The sequence below is a fragment of the Nannobrachium achirus genome, assembly GCF_963921795.1.
Source record: "Nannobrachium achirus genome assembly, chromosome: 5".
NCBI lineage: Eukaryota > Metazoa > Chordata > Actinopteri > Myctophiformes > Myctophidae > Nannobrachium > Nannobrachium achirus.
In genome coordinates, this window is record NC_137814.1 from 63,003,936 (window position 1) to 63,020,650 (window position 16,715).

The following is a 16,715-nucleotide window of genomic DNA, read 5'->3' on the forward strand; positions in this document are numbered from 1 at the left end:
ACACCACCTCAGAACCTGACGTGAGATCTCATCCTACCCTACACCAACGTCAAAGTCACGTTGAAATGATAAATGTCGAGACTTCCCTAAATTTCGGTGTACGCCCAAATTTTGATCTGCACCACGTTGATAAATGAGGGCCACTATGTCCACATCAGAAGAAAAGTGCACTATATGTCCACATCAGCATTGACAAGTGATAGGCCTACATAAGCAGTTGAATAAATTAGTTCATCCACATCAAAACTATACTGTCTAAAACTGGCAGTTCACTTGTCAAAGTATTTCACAAGGTTTTCTGTTCTCTTTTTTTTCCTTAAGTGGCAATGAATTTTCAAGAAGAATAAACTGAATCTCATAAATCATTGGCTACTACTCTATTTGCCTTACAGTTTGTCCACATAAATGTTTCTCCTCTCTAGAAATTTCAAATCTCCTTCAACTCTTCATTCTTCTATTTATGTGCATGTTTTCTGCATGCGTCTGTGTCAGTGGTTTTAACCGGTTTCATATATACTTTATTATACCATTCATTTGTTTATGGTCGGATTCCACTGAGGCTAACAAAATTCAGTGAAAATGAGATCAGCATTTTCATAATTATGTTCACATGCCTAGTAGGGAGACATTCATAATGTCTTGAGACTATCATGATTCAGGAAAGTTTTAAATTGGTCAGATTTGACCAACACAGCAGGAAGAGATTAAGCAATGCAAATGTAATCCATTGTGTAGTGCATCTTTAACAATAATTTAACTCTTACAAGTGTAAATGAACGAAACATACGCCTATGGGTCCATTTGGTTCTATGTGCACTCAACATTCAGAATTAACAGGTCAGTTTGGTTCCCCACGATCCATCATTTGGCTGTGGACCACCCGGAACCCCCTCAACAATGGTGGTCCCCAGACCCTTGGTTGAAAACCACTGAGAGAGAGAGAAATGTTGTCTGCATGGTCTAAATCAGTGTTTCTCAAACTTTCAAACTACAAGATCTCCCCACAAGGCCTCTCCATACTTTGTGTTTTCTTTTGAGTTGTGTTTTCCGACGTGCAAATTTCCAAACTCTCATTCGGTCTAATGCTTTTCAGAAGTCCCCAGGGACATACTTTTATGGTCGAAAAGGACCTTTTGACCGAAATATTCGGTCTCGGTCGAAGTATGGACAGCCCTTTACTGTACCTCTGACAGTGTGCAAATGGAACCACGTGAACCCTAACCGGTTCATGTGGTTCCATTGGTACGCTATCAGAGTTACAAACTTGTATGGGTCAATTTAGACCCCTCTAAAGGAACCCAAAGATCGAGTCCCTGGAATCCACTTTGAGAACCACTGGTCTAAATGTTAAAATAAAGGTTAGGCCACTGTACTGTATTTAACCATTCATGTAACTGTTTTTCTTTCTCTTCTCAGGTTGGATTATCAAGTGAAGCAGACTGGATTCACCAAACCAGCTGTACCTGCAGAGCTGGTCTCGGGCACTGCTCCCATCTCGTCGGCCTCCTTTTCACACTTGCCCACTACACACTAAGAAATTAGATCCCCAAAACCAAAAGTAAAACTTTTTGGCCTCAGACCTGGCACATCCCCTCACGACAATTAGGATTAAAACCCAAGCCAACCAATCTCCTCTCCATAAATAAAATGAAACCAAACCAAACAAAGTCAGGATAGTGCCAGATGGTGACATTGTTGGAAATCAACAAAGAACACATTAAATATGTGCCTACTGAGTACGGGAACCTGCCACATGGATCTGCTCTCACGTACAGACAATGTGCCCCCCTGGCCTCTCTGCCGATGTTCCCTCTCTTCCTCTGCCTCTTCCCATGCAACTGTAGTGATACGCGGAAGCGGGGATTGAACCCGGGACTCCCACTCGCCAGTCCAACGCACAACCAGTCGTGCTAATAGGGCTGAGCCCGATTAGCAGGGCTGTTGTCGCTGGTTCATGGCTGGGTGCTACATTCATCCCCCTGGTCTTTTGGAGCGCGCCCTCGCGCTTCACACATCACGCCGCGGACCGCCGCACACAACGTGGCACTAGTCCCTCACGCGAGGACATCACGCTCCTCACCCTGCCGACAACGCCAGATGTAGTGATACGCGGAAGCGGGGATTGAACCCGGGACTCCCACTCGCCAGTCCAACGCACAACCAGTCGTGCTAATAGGGCTGAGCCCGATTAGCAGGGCTGTTGTCGCTGGTTCATGGCTGGGTGCTACACAACCATGCAACTACTCGACTGTACTGACCAAGTTATGATATGCTAGGTGTAAATATGTAGATACCATTCTTGTTATTATATTATTATATTTCTTAAGCCTCTTTTCATTTTGGCCTATTTATCTCTGGAAACATTCAAGACAATGGAGCTTGCACAAACATTTTCACCCACTCTTTTACACGTGTAAACCTGTGATCTGACAGTTGATTCTCATTCTGCTTCTGAAGGTCTGATCTCTACACTGGACTCAAGCTCTCCCATGACGAAGCTCTGCAGCTAGAGGAGGAAACAAGAGACCAGAGTAGCTGTGGTGTGTGGCGTGACGTAAGATCGGAACGCATTACGTCATCCGACTTCAAGCGGGTTTGTTCCAGGCACTCTGACTTTGAGGGTCTTGCTTCTGCACTGCGAAAACAGAAGTCCATCCAGACAGCCGAGATGAAAACCACGATTTATGTGTTCTTTTTTGAGTATTTCCTCCCTACTTTTTTAAGATTTATGTTGGGCTTCTATGATTTAACTGATAGGACTGTAGACTGACTGACTGAAATGGGGGCAGAGATGGGGAGTCAAACCAGTGACGCCGTCAGGCATCAAAGCCTATGTGGCATGCGCTTGTACAAGTAGGCCAGTTTAACAAGAGGAAAAAAGTACTCACATTTTTCGTTTGTAGTAAAGGATCAATATACATAATGCAAAACGTTTTCATTTACAAGTGCAAACACAATGAATTAGCGCAATGATTCAGTTCACCCTTTGTTAGCCTCCTGGTTGGTCCCTGACTGACCAACCAGCAGGCTCTAGCTGCCTTGTCCCACCCTGGTTCCGCCTTTTTTTATGTTGAATTAGCTAAAACATAATTTTTGGATAAATAAAAACATTTAAAAACATGCTGATTCACTATGCTGCCACTGAGCAGCTCCAATTGACTGAAACAAAGTTTGAAATTAGGAGGACAATGGGCGGGACTTGGCTGTGCAAAAACAAACAAACAGCTTCTTCTACAAGGGCTGCTCCCAGGTTTGACCAAACATTCTCTTAAAAGGTGGCTTGCTTGTCACTCTTTTAGGTTTGTAATCAAACGGTTTCTAGTAGTTTTCTTATCATAAATCAGTTAACTTTTCAATTCAGTTCTTACGTTCACTCCTCTGCTCTCTCTCTCTCTCCTCTGCAGGTAGGCCTAATGACCGCTTCCACACACACTTTGCCCTTAAAGGGGAAGTACGTCACTGCTACTTAAAGTAAATGTACAGTTTTACTGTTGCTTCTTAACATAGTAAAACCATTAACATTTTAACCCAACATATGAAGTCTGTTTTTATTCATTACTTGAGTGTTTTAATTAATTATGTATGCATTTCAATGAACTGTTCATATTTATTCATTTCTTGTAATATTTAAATGTGGGTTACAGTTAGGTTTAGGGTTATGTGCCGTTAAGGACAGAATAGTAAATCTTCGTCCCCCAGCATCCACATTGTCAAAGATAATACGCAGTAGCTCAGTAGGTAGTAGAGCACGTAGGCCACTAAAACCAGGGCCGGGGTTCGCTTCACCACTCAGGGAAGATATTCGATTATAGCTATGGGTTGATAAGCCCCAAATAACCCCAACTAGTTGGGTAGTTGGGCCCAACTGGCCCAAATGTATGGGATGATTGTGTGATGATTAGAGCATTCTGTGTCCAGGTCAGTCTGTGATGTCAGTACTATGACGTCAGAGTAGCATGTAGACAGACAGTTGGCGAACGGTGTAGTATCAGTGATGTCAGCATGCAGATGCTAAGATGGAGGACAGACAGTTCACAGTAGTTATTACGGGTAGGACTGTATTGTTTGCAGTAGTTACTCATAGTCAGAGTGTTTCAGGCAAACATCGTGCACTTTATGAAAGAAGCATGAAATTTGGCACACAGTTAGAACATGCCATATGGAACATTTTTGGCTATAGGGGCATCGCAGATTTATCTTGGGAAACTTGTGGGAGCCAATCAAAGTTGCTTTCATAGACTTTACTATAGAGTCAAATAAAACAAATAATAAATATGCTTTAAGTAGCATGTAAGGGGTCAAACTAGGTGTTATTCGGGATTCTGAATCCAATGCAAGCATTTGTTTTGCACGAAAAACATTCCTTTCCGAGAAATGGCCGCCACAAAACTTTGAAAAGTGATGACTCATCACTAAACCATAGTTTTATGGGGTCCGTTTTTAGCCCAAGGAATGTTTTTCCTGCAAAACAAATGTTTGCATTGGATTCAGAGTCCCAAAAAACACCTAATTGACCCCTTACATGCTACTTAAAGCATATGTATATTTTGTGTTATTTTACTCTATAGTAAAGTCTATGAGAGCCCAACTTTAATTGGCTCCCACAAGTTTCCCAAGACAAATCTGCGATGCCCCTATAGCCAAAAATGTTCCATATGGCCTGTTCTAACTGTGTGCCAAATTTCATGCTTCTTTCATAAAGTGCACGATTACATCAAATTCCTCCCAGAAACGCCTGGACTATCAGGGCAACATGCGACCTCGAGGTCGCGCCATCTTGGCCATTTGGCCAGTGATGTATATCGGACCAGTTATCCATATATGGAGACCCCTGCATGATAGTCAACAATGTTATGTCAAAACATGCCCATATATAGACATTACCAAATATGGGCATTCCCAGATATGTCCTTATTCCTTAATATTGATGACATTGGGACAGGGATCTCCATATATGGGCATAAAATGGATGTTAATTAGTAAAGCCAAGCAGGGCCTTGGCGAGTTAAGAGAGAGATATCTGCAATGAAGCAGAAAGCCAGCAACACTCCTAATTAGATTACATCTTTTTGGTGCATGGCTCAAAATAACATGAGAGACAGAAGAAGTTTCCAGCACTCAAGGAATTTCCTTTTCACATGTTTACATTTTCACAAAACATGTGAAAAGGTAATTCCTTGAGTGCTGGCAACTTCTTCTGTCTCCCTTGGCGAGTTAGGGCCTGGGTTTGTAGCCTGGTACCAGCCCATAGACCCGTCCACTCTGAGTGGACCGTTTCTCTGGTACGGAGTTGATTAAATTAATCGTCTGTTTCCCAATCCAAAATTGCGACTTCTCCAATGAGCGCAGGGGTTGGGGGTGGGTTTAGCGAATAACCAATCCGCGCCTCAGACGGTTTTTCAAGCGACATCATCATCAGAGCGTCATCATCACGCTGATCTGTAGTGATTGGTTTAGGGAAATCAAAGTACCACCCCCCCCCCCCCCCCCTCCAGAAATCGCCCAAAATAGGGCACAATGTCAGAAGCGTGAGCTGAGTCTGAAATCAGGCTACTGGGTTTGATTCCTGGGGATCTCCATATACCGGTATGATCATAAGGGGGGACCCTAACAGGGCATCATCTGGGAATGCCCATACTGTATATAGACATTTTATCCTTTATCAATATATATCCATATTCATACATGGACTTAATATTAACGTTTTCGGGGAAGGTAGGGTGTAAATCAGAGTAAAGCAGGCTCTTGGACCAGTTAGGGCCTGGGATTGATGACATCAGAAATCTCCATATATGGGCATGAAAGGGCTTTTGTTTCTAGGAATGCCCATATAGGGACTTTTTTATTTTGTTTTATCTTTTATTAATAAGTATGTGTCTGTATACATACAATATATGTTATGCCCATACATGGATATCCCTATCTGAACCAGCCACACAGATATGGGCCATGGCTTGGCCATCTGGCCAGTCATATATATCGATGACATCAGGGATCTTCATATATGGGCATAAAAGGGATTCTGGGGAATACCCATATATGGACTTTTAAATAGGTGATTTCCACAGATATAAAAAGCTAGATACCTCCCCCGCCGCTGCAGTTCATTAGCGCGACTGGTCAAACACCGCTGGCGGAAGTGTGGAACTGTGGAACTGCGGAAGGCACTCTGCCCCCTCCAATGGGAAAGAGGGAGTCCTGCCAGTCCTGCATCTGATTGGCCTACCGAGCTTCCCATTCTGTGACGCACAAGGAAGCGTCCTTCAGAATTCCCAAGAGCCCCGCCTCAGAATTCTGGACGCTTGCATAGAGTTATTGGGAGGCTTGCCAGCTCTCTTTGACCAACACCCCACACCAGAGGAGGTATCTAGCTTTTATATATGTGGGTGATTTCACCTGTGATGTCACAGTGACAAGGGAACCAACCCATAGACTGTAAAAATGTGTACTGACTGACTGACACAGACAGACAGAGACAAGCTGCAACATTTCTCATGGTTAACTGCGACCTTTGGTCGCATTTATGGGTAGGCCTGTATTGTTTGCAGTAGCCTACTTATTATGGGGTAGGCATGTACTGTTTGCAGTAGTAGGCCACAAGTACACAACAACTCCCACAGAGGTGAAACACACATTTGATTGAACATTTCTGTTATGATATATATCACAAATAAAATTCCTGTAGCAGTGAAACCTTTTTTTAAATACTTTATTAGAAGTTCACTAGAGGAAAAAAGAAAGCACAGGAAAGTACAGTTCATTACAATACAAGGTAGGAAGAAGATTTGAATCCAACAATGCACTTCCACTGGCATCCTTTGACACATTAGATACTATGCAAAACATTATGCAGAAACCAAACATATGCACAGCAAATAAATCAGAAATAAAAAGAAATGTACAAAACAGTCAGAAATCCTATACAAGAGAATGACAATCGACAGAGAAATGGTCTATGGTTTAGAGGTTTTTTCCAGAGCTTAGAAGAAAAACAAATGAAGTGAGTGAGTGTGTTGCATTCCCTTCCAAACTCTTATGTCCTGAAAATGTCTGGAGTCTCTCACTCTCAAATCTCTATGATTCAGATTTTACTACAATCAGCAGACGTGACGGTTTCAATTCCTTGTGTCAATTGTGTTTACCATTGAAATATTTGTCTGAATAAATAAAATGATTTGAGTGCCTGAAAGTTCAGCTGAAGAGTTAATGTGTAACACGGCACTACTAATGAATAGTTTGTGATTGTCATACCGCAAGACCTGCCATTAATTAAGCCGTTCATAATAGCACTGCATAGGTTAGGTTATGTGTCATGTCTGCCATGTGCAACTTCAAAGCCTAAAAGCTAAACAGAAATCTAATTATCAACGACAAAAACACAATTAAATCATTCATCGCAATTACTTGAGTGACAAATAATCGTCATGCATAATGTCATATCGTTACAGCCCTATTATAGCTTGCATTTGATTACACCCTTTACCAAAAACTAGAGAAGTAAAAGGCTTTCCCCCACGCACGTGTAGTTTAACTTATCACTTTGAAGAAAGGCTTTACCCCAAACTGTGCCAGTAAAGGGCTTTTCACCTGTTTGAGACCTTGTGTGTTTTTTGAAGTCACCACAATTACCACAGCCTTTACCTTAAACTGCACAAGTTTAAGGTAAAGGGCTTTTCCCCTGTATGTTTAAAGTAAAGGGCTTTTCCCCTGTATGTGTCCTCATGTGTGATTTCAAACTAGTATGATCGATACAGCCTTTACCACAAACTGTACATATAAAGGGTCTTTCCCCTGTATGAGTCCTCAAGTGTGTTTTCATAATACTTGTTGTACTAAAGGCTTTACCACAAACTCTACAAGTAAAGGGCTTTTCCCCTGTATGAGTCCTCATGTGTGATTTCATTTGACCCATTGCACCATAGCCTTTACCACATACTATACAAGTAAAGGGTTTTTCCCCTGTATGTGTCCTCATGTGTGATTTTAGTTCATTACCTCGACCACAGCCTTTACCACATACTGTACAAGTAAAGGACTTTTCTCCTGTATGAGTCCTCATATGTGATTTCAAATTACCCACTTGCCTAAAGCCTTTACCACAAACTGTACAAGTAAAGGGCTTTTCCCCTGTATGTGTCCTCATGTGTGATTTTAACTCACCACTGGTACGAAAGGCTTTACCACAAACTGTACAAGTAACAGGTTTTTCCCCTGTATGAGTCATCATGTGTACTTTTAATGCACCACTTTGACCAAAGCCTTTACCACAAACTGTACACATAAAGTGTTTTTCCCCGGTATGCGTCCTCATGTGTGCTTTTAATGTAGATCTTCGGCTACAGGCGTAACCACAAACAGTACAATTAAAGGGTTTTTCCCCCGTATGAATCATCATGTGTTTTTTTAAATCACCATTATCACCAAAGCCTCTAGCACACTCTGTACAATTAAAGGGTTTTTCTCCTGTGTGCGTCCTCATGTGTACGTTTAGAACACCACGTTGACCACAGCCTTTACCACAAACCGTACAAGTAAAGGGTTTTTCCCCTGTATGAGTTCTCATGTGTGATTTTAACTCAACACTTCGACCAAAGCCTTTAGCACAAACTGTACAAGTAAAGGGCTTTTCACCTGTATGTGTCCTCATGTGTGATTTTAGGTCGACACAGCCTTTACCACAAACTGTACAAGTAAAGGGTTTTCCCCCTGTATGAGTCCTCATGTGTACTTTTAAATCACGACTCTTACCAAAGCCTTTAGCACAAACAGTACACGTAAAGGGCTTTTCCCCTGTATGAATCCTTGTGTGTTCTTTCAAGTTACTACTTCTAGCAAAAGCTTTACCACAAACTGTACAAGCAAAAGGTTTTTCCCCTGTATGAATCCTCATGTGTCCTTTTAAGTCACCACTGGTAACACAGCCTTTGCCACATACTGTACAAGTAAAGGGTTTTTCCCCTGTATGAGTCCTCATGTGTTTTTTATGATCACCACGATGACTCCAGCCTTTACCACATACTGTACAAGTAAAGAGTTTTTCCCCTGTATGAGTCCTCATGTGTTTTTTTAGATCACCACGATGACTCCAGCCTTTACCACATACTGTACAAGTAAAGGGTTTTTCCCCTGTATGAACAACAGTGTGCCTCTTCAGATTTTCCTTGCGATTAAACATTTTGCCACACTCAGTGCAACTAAAACCTTTCTTCTCTGTGTGGCTCTGCATGGATTGAGTTTGTTTTGACGATTGCAGTTCCTGGGAGAGCTTGTTGCTTACAGACAATGTTTGTCCTTCCACATTTTGTGTCTTGTGTGAATCCAGTGTGTTTACAACCGACTGACCCTCCCTGGTCTTCTCCTGCTCATCACTGTCTTCAGTGATGTCAGATTCAGAACAGAGTGAAGAGAGGAGCTGGTCATCACTAGTTGGTTGTGATGTTCCACAGTCCTCTACATCAGCTTGTGTTTTCATGTGTTCAGTTGAGGTGCTGGCTACAGCCTCTGTCTCTCTGTTTTCATCATCACCTTCCCCTGTATGAGTCCTCATGTGTTTTTTCAGATCACCCATGGAATCAGAGACTTGGCCACACACTGTAGAACCAAAGCTTTTCTTTCCCCTTTTTAGTCTGTCTAAAACAGACTGATCCCACTCGTCACTGTCTTCACCATCAGAGTCAGAACGGTGTGAAGAGAGGAGCTGGTCACCGCTAGTTGGTTGTGATGTTCCACAGTCCTCTACATCAGCTTGTGTTTTCATGTGTTCAGTTGAGGTGCTGGCTACAGCCTCTGTCTCTCTGTTTTCATCATCACCTTCACTTTTCACTGCTAGTAATGCCAATGTTGATCCACCAGCTTCCTCTTGTAGTAGCTCCTCCTGTTCCTCTTTAATATGTGGAGGTTGTGGTTCCTCTTGTTCCAGCTCCTCTTTACACACAGGGAGGGGCAGGACACCTAATTAGAGAAAAAAAACATTAACGTTTTGAACTCTGGATTTTTTCACACACGTTTCCTGTGTTTTATAGCTTTGGTAATTGACCGTCAGGTCTAAATACATTTTCCATTTCCAAACCACAAGTCTATTCATTCATTTTTTTTAAAGAAAAAGATGTATATGTGTACATTCTAACTTATCAGAGAGAGAGAGAGAGAGAGAGAGAGAGAGAGAGAGAGAGAGCATGAAACATACTGTTGTCCAGGTGGTTTTCGGGTTCCTGTTTAACAGAAACACTCCAACTCATCTTCATCTTCAGGCTGGATTCTGCACACTGGTCTGCAATTAAAGAATATAATAATATAATAAGGACTTTGATATGACATGAGTAAGGACTTACCAGTGCTCTACGATGCATTACCTGCCAACCTGTACACATTTTGCATAGTAAGCACGTATTTTTAGTCTCTGTACGCAGGTACGCTTTAACCAATGATCTCTACGCAATTTTGTGGCATGGGTGCGGTAAAACAATTAACCAAAAAAAAAAGAGAGAGAAATGCCTGCCTAACCCCCCCCCCCCCCCCCCCCCCTTACAATCTCATCAAATTGGATGCAGGTGCGACAGATAATCAGCTGGAACACTCTGAACACCATGGGAGAAGCCGTATCCACCTTCTGTCAAGCACTCACTGTTTGAAAAGGTAAATGGTATATAAAAACGAAACAAAACGTCTTTAAATGTGGCCATAATGTTATGAAATGTTGCTAAATTAAATATATTTAGCAACACTATGTTGCAGGTGTCGTTGAGACCTGACGGTGTGTGTGCACAAGCACAACTAACTAGCAAACAATTATATTATTTCAGCGAGCCCCTGTTGCACACAATGCTATCGTAGATCTATCTATCTATCTATCTACAATAGCATACAATGTCCGACGAAGACGACACAGAGATCGGTAGCAGAAGTCCTGTCACAAAAAAAGAAGAAACCCCCACAGAAGTTTCTGGACAAGTACCAAACAGAATGGCCCTGTCTAAGGAAGTCAGTGCAGCCTCACCATGCATTTTGCACTCTGTGCAACTATCATTTTGACATCAGTCACCAAGGAGCTGCAGGTAATATTTCAGATACATTTTATTTTTAATAACCCTCTCCCAGAAAGCCTGGTGGGCGAGGTTAATAACCCTCCTTTGATGTAAATTATGCATGGCAGTAACCGGTCCGTAGTGGTAATGAAAAGGCCGGGTACACGTGTCTCCTCCGCCACTTTGTTATGGTGAAGGCCGCGGTTATACTTTGTGTTGCGTGGTAAGCCGCAAGCACCGGGTCTATGTTCGCCCGTGTGTTCACTGCGTGACTCCGGTCGTAGAAGCTTACATTGGGGATAAATAAGGCTTTAGAGTCGTTATCCAAAATGATGAAAACAAATGGAGGCGTATAGATATTTTTATGTGTTTCGAGCAGCCAACTCTGTTCCATAGTGTCAGAAGGAGAACTCCTTACGCTATGGACCAGAGCTGAGCAACTGAACTGCCTTGCAGCCTGAGAACATTATTTAGTAAATAAATTAGGCCTACACCTTGTGGGGGAAAGTGGTATAAGCGGTCTGTTCCTAATAAGAGATACCTCTATTGAATACCCCTTTCATGTGCACTTAAAGTAGCTATGGTCAACTTTTTCTTGAAAAACGGACCCTAAAATAAAAATGTTTTGAAAATGTTTTATAAAAAAGATTAAGCTTCATAGCATAATAATCATTTTGGCCATTGTCAGACTGACTTTGTTTGAATCCCTTATCAATCCATATAAAATAGAAGAGAGATATAAACAAAGTCAGTCTGACAATGGCCCAAATTATTATTTTATCATTATTTTTACACTTTTTGTGGTCATTTTTTAATAGACACACATATATGAAGCTTAATCTTTTTTTTATATTATATTTTTTCAAACGTATTTTTATTTTGGCGTCCGTTCATGTAGATCACGATACACAGATGTCTGTGGTTTATTGAGGATAACATTATGTTTAGCAAATAAACTGAATCTGTTATTTACCATAAGGAAACAGTTTAATGACCTGATATTGTACATTTCTAATTTAATTACATGTAAGAATTACACAATTTAATTAAACTCACTTGATAATCACTTCAAGTGCTTGCTCATGAGTGCAAATCTGTGCTACAATTGTGTGTTTGTGTGTTGCAGACTGTCGATGGCATGTCGAGGAAAAAAACAAGAAATTGCATGCTGCAACTGAGTCAGTGCCCAGCATCAACTCCTTCTTCCTACCGGACCGCGACTTGAGGCCAATTCAGGCAGAAACACTTTACACTACTTACCTAGTCGAGCATAACCTCCCACTGACTGCTGCAGACCACGCCGGTCCATTATTTAAAAAAGAATCCAGACAGTGAGATAGCCAAACAGTATGGATGTGCAAGAACCAAGACGTCCTGCATTGTTAGAACCTTGGCCAGCAATGATGAGGATTGTATCACTGAAGCCATGAAGCAGTCTCCCTATAGCCTCGCTACTGATGGTAGTACAGACATGGACGACATCAAAATGTACCCCATCGTCGTTAGACTGTTTGATGCCAGCCTTGGTAGAGTTGTTGTCCTGTTGCTGAAGATCTGTGAGTCCAGAGAGTCGACCGGGAAGGCGATATTTGAGTTGGTCAACGGTGAAAGGCGATATTTGAGTTGGTCAACGGTGAGCTGAGTAAGAGGGGCATCCCGTGGGAGAACTGTGTCAGTTTTGCAGCTGACAATGCTGCAGTTATGCAAGGTTTAGGAAAAGGTGTAGCCGCTTTCTTGAAGATCAAACCACCAAATGTTTACCTTTTGTGCCTGCCACCTCATCCACCTGGCTGCAGAGAGGGCATCCAGAGAACTTTCTATTAATATTGAAGACTTCCTCATCACTATATACTACTATTTGGACAAGAGCAGCAAGCGAAAGTCCAATCTATGGGACGTACAAGTCATGTATGATGGTGTAGTGAGGAAGATCCTCAAGATGGTGTCCACAAGATGGCCGTTTCTGGGGCAGTGTGTGGGCCGTCTACTCGATCGATGGGATCCTCTCACTGTCTTCTTTGGAAACGAGGTGGAAGCAGGGAAAGCAGGGCTCCATCTACAACCCAAAACGTAAAGCTACATCAGTCTCCACCAGTGTGCCATCTTCAAGGCAGCCCAAGGTGAGACACGAGAGACGCTTGTTTTCTTTTGTTTACCACACACACACACACACACACACACACACACACACACACACACACACACACACACACACACACACACACACACACACACACACACACACACACACACACACTCTTACTTTACTTTTAACTGTACCTTTGTAACCTTAACTGCTGTGCTGCCTGCCTCTGGCCGACTATTTTTCCTTGTGGGGTAATAAAGCTATCTATCTATCTTAGGTCTCCAGCCATAACCCGCCCTTGGTTTCAGCTCCTGGCCCCAAGCCTAAATCGACCACCGGCACTATGCCAGCTTCAATGCAGCCCAAGGTGAGATGCTTATGTAGCACTGATTCTTATGGACACTATTTCTTTTTTTTACCCCTGTTTACCATTGATTGCTTTGTTGTTGTGTTTGTTTTTCTTCACTGTACAACAGTACTACTTTTTCCCATACTTCCTGTAACTGGTATGTTGCCTCTGGGCGACAGTCACTGATTTCCCCTTGTGGGATAATAAACTTAACTACGGTATCTACTGTATTTTAGGTCTCCAGTGGTAACCAGCCCATGTGTTCACCTCCTGGCCCGACACCTAAGAAACCAAAGGTGAGACACTTTAGCACTGACCGCTATGTTATTTCCCACACAACTTTGTAGCCTTAACTGCTCTGCTGCCTCTGGGCAAATGATTTCCCCTCATTGGATAATAAAGGTATCTATCTATTTTAGGTCTCCAGCTGTAACCTTTCACATCCTGGACTGAAGCCTAAATCGACCTCCACGAGTATGCCAGCTTCAATGCAGCCCAAGGTGAGACCATGTATGTACTGTAGCACTGGCTGTTATGGACACTATTTGTTTTTTTTTAACTCTTGTTTACCATTGAATGCTTCTGTCTTTGCTTTGTTGGCCTTGTATCCACCTAGGCTTCCAGCTGCAAACCGCCGATGCCTTCTTCTGGCTCATGTCAGAAGACTGATGTAGCTTTGGAGGAGACTGATGTAGCTTTACGTTTTGGGTTGTAGATGGAGCCCTGCTTTCCCTGCTTCCACCTCGTTTCCAAAGAAGACAGTGAGAGGATCCCATCGATCGAGAAGACGGCCCACACACTGCCCCAGGCACAGCCATCTTGTGGACACCATCTTGAGGATCTTCCTCACTACACCATCATACATGACTTGTACGTCCCATAGATTGGACTTTCGCTTGCTGCTCTTGTCCAAATAGTAGTATATAGTGATGAGGAAGTCTTCAATATTAATATTACTTCACATCCTGGACCGAAGCCTAAATCGACCTCCACGAGTATGCCAGCTTCAAAGCAGCCAAAGGTGAGACCCATTTATGTACTGTAGCACTGGCTGTTATGGACACTATTTGTTTTTTTTATGGACACTATTTGTTTTTTTTTTAACTCTTTTTTTACCATTGAATGCTTCTGTCTTTGCTTTGTTGGCCTTGTATCCACCTAGGCTTCCAGCTGCAACCCACCGATGCCTTATCCTGGCTCTACCCAGAAGCCCAAGACCTCAACAAGGCAGTCTATGCTGTTATTCTCTGTGCCACCAAACCTACCCCTTCCTCCTTCTGACCCTACACCCTCTACAAGTCGTCCAGAAGCCTCAGCACGCTCTGCTGCAGAGTTCGACCTAACTGCATTCCTCTTCAGGCAAGAAGCTGTTGGGAAGATAGCCGAACATGAAAAGAGAAAAGAGAAAGCGCTAGAGAAACAAAATCTGACAAAACCAGAGAAGATGCTCAAGTTCCTCACCAACCCGATGTCCAAGGTTTGTTTGCTGTTTCTGAAAAGAGCCAGGGGTTGACACTAAGGTCTCTGAGGCACTTGCCCGTCGGGCAAGTACAGGTCATGTTCTACTTGCCCTCGTGTCATGCCCCGCCCCCCCCCCCCCCCCCCCCCCCCCCCAAAAAAAAAAAAAAAAAAAAAAAAACATGAATTTTATTTTCATAGACCTGATTGCTTGTTTCTCTCACAAACAAAACATGGCAACGCTGAGCAAAGTTAGATGGTCGGAGTCGGAGATGTGTTTATCTTAGCACACAAACACTTGCAACTGCAAGCAGGCTGGACACACATGTTGCTCACAGTGCTCAGTAACGTGTGGATATGTGTTGCTCTTGGGAGGAAACATCGAAAAAGCAGCGTTGACCACCAGCCCAGGAGTTTGTTCTGACTCTTTGATAACAAAGACACACACGCGCTACTCTACCTAGCGCTACTCCTGCGCCTGTTTCGACTAGTTTCTCCATAGCAGTCACTTCATGTTCGCACAATGAGGCATATCGCTTTACAGGTTTTTTTTAGCATAATGTGAGCTTGTAGATTAGCGGTTGTGCTGTCTTGTATGTGAAATGTGTTGTGTGCCTTTAAGACCTAGTAGAGTTAATTGGTTGATTGTCAGGTTTGGGAGTAGGGTGCAGCCAGGTGTTAGTAATCAGGGCAGTTAGCCAGTCTTCACCTTAGAAAGCAGCAGAGCAGACACAGTCTACTTCTCTCCTGAAATGTTTGGAGTTTACCTGTTTCCAGTTTAGCCTTTACGGAAGCATCACTGGTATGTTCAATCTTGTTTGATGTGTGAAAGTTTTACATTCTATTCACTGTATTTCTTTACTGTTTGCAACCATTGTATGTTTGTGTAATGAAGAACACAGTACCAACCTTTCCAGTTTTTACCCTACCCTTGATGACACATTAAACGCAATGGTGACTACAATACAGTGTGTTCATTGAAGGAGGAGTTATCTGCCTGTCAGTCTGTGCAGGGCGCATAGGGGTGACAGAACAGCGGTTTTCATCAAGCTCGCGTCGCAGCAAGCCTTCCACTGCACAACATTTGTGTGTGTGTGTGTGTGTGTGTGTGTGTGTGTGTGTGTGTGTGTGTGTGTGTGTGTGTGTGTGTGTGTGTGTGTGTGTGGGAGGACGGGAGGGACTGGGGGAGAGAGAGAGAGAAACAGAACACTATAGCCCTTTTCAAGTAGGCTAAAGAAACATATCTTATATTATGTTACTCAAAATGGGCACCTGCCCGGTCGGACAACCTGGTAGAAAACTTCACCTGCCCGACCATATTATTTACCTGCCCCAGGCAGTCGGGCAAGCGTTAGCGTCAACCCCTGAGAGCCATACCCATATTTGACGTCAGTAACCAGATTCTCCAAAAAAGAGGAGCCATGCATCCATATACTGCTTCCAACATTAGAGCTCCAGCCTGAGCACGTCATCACTATGATGTATGAAATACGTTAAGGAGTCAAACCAACACTGTACCGTTGCAGGGAGAATCAGCTGCCTGATGAAGAACTCTCAATAGGCCATGACACCCAGACCTTCATCCAAAGCCAGGGTACTCTAGAGCTGAAGCCATTTTTCAGAGATGTGCGCAAGTACTTCACATCTGCAGCTGATTACATGGTCAAAGTTTCCATTTGGGGATGAGCTCCTTCTGCATGCTGTTGTGGCCGACATAACAAAACGGAACTCTGTAAAATTCCACTCGCTCAAGTATTTTCTCAGCCGTTCTCCTTCAATTCTACCTGGAGAGGTCACT